The sequence below is a fragment of the Adiantum capillus-veneris genome, chromosome 20 (genome assembly GCF_014529385.1).
Source record: "Adiantum capillus-veneris isolate H3 chromosome 20, ASM1452938v2, whole genome shotgun sequence".
Lineage (NCBI taxonomy): Eukaryota > Viridiplantae > Streptophyta > Polypodiopsida > Polypodiales > Pteridaceae > Adiantum > Adiantum capillus-veneris.
Genome location: NC_140950.1, coordinates 34,459,550 through 34,466,814, shown reverse-complemented (window position 1 = coordinate 34,466,814; position 7,265 = coordinate 34,459,550). Strand labels below are relative to the sequence as shown.

The window sequence follows — 7,265 nt, the reverse complement described above, 5'->3', positions numbered from 1 at the left end:
ATGTGTGGCCGCCCTTGAGAAGACAAGTCCACTTTTGAATTCGGCCACCGGCCATTGACTTTCGGCCACCGGCCACCGGCCATTGACTTCCGACCACCGGCCATCGGCCATTGACTACCGGCCACCGGCCAATCGACCGGTTGTTTTCCAACCACTTTCCGGCCGCCGTCCCGCCATTATATTCGGGTGAAAAGAAATATTCCGGCGAAAGTTTCCCCTGATTCTTGTCCGTGAAAATTTTGGTTTCCGGTGAGTGATTTTTCTTCACGCACGATGGCTTCTCCTCATAATGGGGGCCTTACAAATGTGCGCTTTTACCACAGAAAATTACAAGGGTAAATCACGCTCCATAATTAACACTATATCCCCACCTTCGTTTGAAGGGCATCTTCACAATTTTTACCTAGAGGATATTTTGGTCCCATATCTGCAAGCAATGTACTTAAGCCCATTGAGCACATCGGAATTTGTACTTACAAATGTACTTAGTAATTCATTGATTATACCTGAAATTGATACTGTCTATCTGTCTATGTGTTTTGAATACTTAGAGAGAGAGAGAGAGATCCTTTAGCAAACACTTGATATTAAGATTAAACTAGTAAAAAATGTTACAATTCATTGAAGCCATTCAAGGATGATTACATGGGCACAATTGGAATACGGCCAGAGAGATCTCCACAGAAAAAATTCTTCTCCCTTCCTTGCATTACTCTTCGTCCGTTCAACAAGAAAGAAAAGTTTACGGAGTCAATGTCGGCAGTCTCCTCCACTATGTCATGTCGAAGTTGCAAAAGATTGCATTGCTGCCTTATTGTAATTACTGTCATAAGATTTAGGTCTTTGTCCACCACTTCCACGTCTATGATAGCATTGTTTGCCAAACTTGTTGCCTCTTGATCCATAGGCACATAGCAACCTTCAATAATGTGAGAACGCTTGTACCAAAAGGAGATTATTAATGTCTATGTGGCAAGCATATACTTCACAATGAAAGTGTCAAGAGCAATCTCGCAACATATGCCATATGTTTCTTTCACATACCACCCTCGGTCAAGAAGCTTATCACACAAGAGGGAATGAAATGATTTGCAGAGCAGCATTGTTTTAGCAACATGTACTTTGCAGGTATGAAATAACTCAACAAAGAGACCAATAGGACAAAAATTTACAAGTTTCACCAATTTAGTAGGTACAGAGCTTCGGAGAGACCTCTGAACATCCCTATAGAGCCTGTTCCTCAATGCCTCATTCATTGTTGTGTCGGGAACGGGCCAATCCACAGAGTTCCAGTTGGTTGGTAGTGGAACCTTCACCAACACTTCTCTCTGATTCCTTTGATTGAGTTGGTGGAAATGGTCATAGAAGAAAATACCCTCATCTGCCAGGCTTTTGCGAGTTCTGCCACCAGCATATTGCAAGACTCCAATATGAGCATGGGTCACAGAGATGAGACCTATAATGCACTACAGTGGCTCCCATTCTTCATATGACAAAGGATAAACATATGTGAATGTAATAGAATAGAAATAAATACAAACATCTATATAACCTAATTATATACCTATGATAAAAGAAAAAAAAAACAGATTCTCATTTGGAATTAAGATAACATCTATAGAGGAGTGCTAAATAATTAACTTATAGTTGCACCGTGGATTATGCACCATGGAGACATCGCCGCCATTAGCAATCACATCGGAGTGAGTGAAAACATGTTGAACAAAGACTTCTTTCACAGTCTTCTTACCGACCTCGACTTTGAAATCCAGAACTCTTGCTTTCCATGCAACACGAAATATGTTTGTTGCTTTCGAGATTTTTCTCCTTCTTGGCTGCATAAGAACCCAATAACCTTTGCTTATCCTCTGGTCTTGCCACCTATTATCTGTAGTGAGAGAGTTTGAGATTGAGATAGTGCTTATGCTACTACATGGTCTTCTTGGAACACTAATGGTGAGGCTGGTTGGGGGCAGTGTAGAGCAACCTCTAGAACTTCTTGGGCGGGTAGAAGACGAAACCATAGGTAAAATGGAGGGAGAATGAGGTTTGAAAGACTTTCATAAAGGTAGTGGATATCTTTTAATGAAGAGAGAGAGCTAGCTATCAATCAGTAGTCAGGTGTCATGAAATTGACGGCTACTAGCAATGGGCCCTACTTTGTGAAAGCAGGAAGTTACCTTACGAAAATAGGACAAAACTCAATAGTTTAAAATCTTTTCTTTCATTTTTGTGTTTCTTTCCATGTGTTTCTACTTTACGTAAGGTTGCTGCTCATTGGCTTCGCCTTCTTTTCTCTCTCTTCAATAAGTCCCTCCAAATGACCTCCAAAATTTCCTCATGTAACTCTCAACCATAGCAAGATCCAAACACCAAACTTAATGTATCTAGAAGAATCGATGTAATTTCAGCTTTTCATATTGTGAATGATGGCTGCAACAAATTAAAAATGCAAATGCGGCAAGACATTGATACTCTATCATTTTAACTTTTCATAGTGTGAATGATGGCTGCAACAAAAAAATTACATTGCAATACACTGTTACATAATAAATTTAACTTTGATGTATAAAACAAATACATTCTATTTATTTCTAGTCATCTAGAAAAGATACAAAATATTCTGGCCTCTTGTCCTTATCTGAAGGACCCTCTTCCTCGTGCCTTGGTCTCTTTAAATGAGGCGTTTCTTCATCAGCATCTGTCGCAAGCACGTTGAGGTCGAGAAATTGGATCTCCTCAGATGCCTCAACCTGCGGGGCATCTTCTATAAGTTGAATGATTGGCTGCTTTTGTTTCAGCAGATCATGTTTTCCATATTATGGCAATTGGCATGGGTCTGTGATTCCACAAGCTAGACCATACGCAGCATGTGACAAAAAGTAGCGACTGCGCAGGCCATACATGCCACGCCCTACACCAAAAATTGAGACCGTTGCTTGCTTGTCTAGCAGCATCACCTTGTCTGCGTTCCATCTAATGGCCACGCTTCCTAGATATCTTGAGAGTGTCTTCAATACAAAAAGAGGGAATTCAGTCTTGTCCTTGGAGAAGCTGGAATGGAAGCAGAGGAAGTTTGGAGCGTTCAAATTTTCCAAGTACTGACCAAGGGAGAAATTCTTTCCCAAGTCTCCTTTACCTCATCCACGGGGACAAGGAATGAACTTATCATCATATACTACGAGCTACAAGAAATAAAAGCCAAGTGTTGGTATATACACATGAAACTCTCATATGGGGAAGAGAAAAAATATTTACACAGTAGTATACCTTCTGATATTCATCTTCTTTGATTAATGCAGCATTCCATAAGTCAAGAGTACTCTCATGTGCAGAGGATGAGAAAGGTCTCAATGTCGCTGATGGAGCAATTCTCCCCATCTTTGTGATTCCAAGTCTTTCATATACCGCCTTGAACTCGGAATCCATTGGAAGCATCGCAGCACATGCAGCTGCATCCTTCTATATCATTGCTAGTGCCTCTGTTGGTTTGATAAACTCACCCACTGCTACATGAACATCCATGACAGAATACGTGTCATCGAGCAAGGTCGATTAAATTGTCATCCTCTTGTAGATTTTGATCAACTATAGCAAGGCAGTAGTCCTCTCTCAAGTCAAACAGTTCCATGATGTCATTAAGCATTATATAATGATGATCACCGATGGGGATGGTAAGGAGCACATTTGTTGGAAAAGATCCCTCTGGTAACTGAACACTTTCTGAAACACAATACAACTTGGTGGTTGCATCAACTTGTCACCAATGACCCAAAAATGACTGCTCTCGCCCTCTTCTACTGTGTCCCGGTGATCGTCTAGATTAACATTCAAAAAGAGTATGAACCTAGCATAGTATCTGCAACTCGACACTTTCGATTATGTACGGGACATCTGATGTCATTCCTGCAAGACTACAACGGAAACTTGACGTTGCTCCTGTAAAAAATATCTTTCTTAAACTGATATCCTTCATATGAACATATCGACAACCCTCAAACTCAATTGTGTCGCTGATCGTCTGTTACTTGTATGTCTGATGAAGCTGTGCAAGTAAATGTGATGCAGAATCCAAAAACTCTAGCAATGAGAAGGCAGGGTTGAAAACAGGCTTGAACTCCTACTCCCGCTGCTAAAGCCCAATTCTATAGATAAAATAGTATAGCTTGTCTTTGGGTGCCTCGTTAGAGCAAGGTAGCTCCTCCTTTCTCTCGATCTAAAAGGGGTTCATTTATGGAGAGAGGAAAGAAAACTTGGGTTGTTGGTTAGGGTAAAGATAGGAAGGCACCTGCTAACACTAAGGAGTACAAAGGGGATACTAACGGGCCTTCTATATATAGACTCCTCAGGAACTTAACCAGGTCATTACAACCACCCATATGATTGCATTAGTAACTGTGCAATGAATGCAGCACAAAGACCGATCCAAGCTCAACCATCCCTATGACACATGTCCTAGTTGGGTGAGTACCGTAGCTATATAAATCATCTTGACTGCACACTCCAAAACTCGCTCACATCTACACAACACAAGATGGAGGAGCAGAAGAGAGGAAAGGTGAATCTTTTCCAAAAGATGATGGCTGAAATGAAGGAGGTCGAGAAAACGCTAGCTGAGGCAAAAGCTCTTCGAAAGGAGCTGAAGAAGAAAAACAAAGGAAACTAGAAGGCAAAGGCTGGGAAAACGAGCACTACAAAGATCGAGGACAAGAAACCACCAACAATAAAGGAGGAAGAAGAATAATTGTAATGGATAAACAAGATAGTACATCGATCACCTCTTAGTCTTGTGTAATGGAGTCCTTGATCATAATGCAAATGTCTTCATATCTTGTTCCTTTGTCTCTTCCACTTTGTTTCTTTTTTCGAATACTGATTATTATGAAGGAAGAGCTTTTATCAAAATGTATCGCACCACAATCCGAATGGGAGGTTTATGTCACATAGCCGTTGATATGCTCGCCCTCTGCAGCAATAGAAAAATGTCGCACCACAATGCGATAGGGAGCTCTCTTCACGATATGGGTGGTCCCTATCACGTTGTGACGTGACAGTCAAATGTTGTGCAACAACGTGATAGGGAGGCTCATCCAAGATTTGGGTGGTCCCTATTGCGTTGTGACGCGCCATCCAAATGTCACGCCACAACATGATAGGGAGGCGCATCCACAATATGGGTGGTCCCTATCGCGTTGTGATGTGACATCCAAATGTCACGCCACAACGTGATAGGGAGGCCGTCCATGATATGGGTGCTCCCTATTTCATTGTGGGGCGACATCCAAATATCGTGCCACAACGTGATAGGGAGTATCTCCATGATATGGATAATTCCTATTGCGTTGTTACGCGACATCCAAATGTCGCGCCACAATGCGATAGGAAGGCATCTTGACAACATGGTTGGTCCATATCGCGTTGTGGCGCGATACTTTTTATCGCTTTGTGGCAGTCCATCAAGAGTGTCATGCCACAATGCGATAAGGAGGTATGGCTGTGGTACACTCTCCCTTCTCGCGTTGTGCCGCGAGATTTTACCTTGTCGCGACACAACTAGAGGAGGGGGTTTGGTTGATCAAGGCCCATCCCATATCGCGTTGTGCCGCGACAACCACATAGTCGACATGCAGCATGCCATGTGTCCTTCACGCGGTGATGCACTCTGTCCAATGATGATGAGCGACTCAATTAATTGTGGTTGCTTCCACATGCATATCCCACGTTTAGTGATGATGATATCCTTGGTTCTTATATAACGTTTTTATTTTCGTATATCCCACTACTATTTGACCTCTGTCATCACCTCTTAAGAGTCAGCTTTTGCAACCTAACCTTTCCATTTCTCAATCTTCTTCTTATTCTTTTCACAATGCTTTCCAGGGCAAACACTTGTTTCCATGGCTCGCACGAAGCAGACCGCAAGGAAGGTTTACCCGCAGGACAACCAACCTTCATCCTCAAGAGTTGCAGGCAAAACCCTGCCTAATCTTCGGGCAATAATGTGTAGTCAGAGGTATGAGCAGAACCGAAGCATTCTTCTTGAGCTGCACAAACTCCAGAGACATAACTCTCTAGCTATTCCGAAGTTACCCTTTAAAAGAGTAGTTCACCAGATTTGTGAGAGCGCGAATTTGGATTTTTGGTGGGCCAGAAGTGCGATGGGTTGCCTCCACGAGGCAGTCGAGGAATTTCTGATCGAGTTGTTCCAAGACAACTACATCCTCATAGCTCATGCTCACAGAGTGACAATGATGCCCCAAGATATCACTTCTCTTAGGCTGAACATACGCTTCAGGTACGACAAGACACTTGCATCAGTCCATCTTTCTGATAAGAGAATGGACAACATTTTGACAATCCCTCCAGTCACCAAAGTGAAGGTGTACGATGTGAGCACCACACAGTACATGTATGCCACACGTTTGAATGTGGAGCGGACCCAAGAGCTACTTGTGGAAGAGCCTTTAGCCGAGTCAAATGAACGGGAGATGTTATCAGCAATTGACCAAGCTAACACTGAGACCAAAGGTTCTCTCAACCCAACTTTTGACATAGCACTTTTGGTATGGAACCAAAATTTGTATTTTCATTCCGGCCCTCACGAGATAGCTGTTTTTTGAAATAGTGAGAGGGAGCTTACGAACCAAATTATAAATTTTGGTCTCTTGTATTGCTAAGTATGGAGCCTGATTTACCCCTTGTAATTTTCTGGTAAAAGCGCACATTTGTAAGGCCCCCATTATGAGGAGAAGCCATCGTGCGTGAAGGAAAATCTCTCATCGGAAATAAAAATCACTCGCCGAAAACCAAAATTTTCACGGCCAAAATTAGGGGCAAATTTAGGGGCCTCGGGGACAGAAGCCCTCGAGACTTCTTTCTTTCCCTTGCCAGAATATTCCTTTTCGTCGAAATATTATGGCCGGACGACGTCCGAAAAGTGGTCGGAAAACGATTGTTCAGTTTGTCGGTGGCCAATAGTCAATGGCCGGTGGGTCGGTGGCTGAATTCAATGGCCGGTGGCTGAATTCAAAAGCGGATTTTTCTACACAAGGGCGACCACACATGGGCGGATTGGAGGGTCCGATTTGGACTTATTCACACAAGGGCGGCTCCACATGGATGCCTCTCATAAGAGAGGGCAGCCCATTTGGCCTATAAAAGGAGGCCATTTCTACACACATTTCATAATGTGAAGTTGATGCAACAAGGTGAGTGTGAGGTGGTGAGAGTGAAGCAAGGCGGGAGCTCCATTAAGGCTATAATCC

General features: G+C 42.8%; 1 pseudogene; it reads right to left on the bottom strand.

Annotated features, from left to right (window-relative positions):
• Positions 1-965: 965 nt before the first annotated feature.
• Positions 966-2,024, bottom strand: LOC147432349 (uncharacterized; annotated as a pseudogene).
• Positions 2,025-7,265: the final 5,241 nt, after the last annotated feature.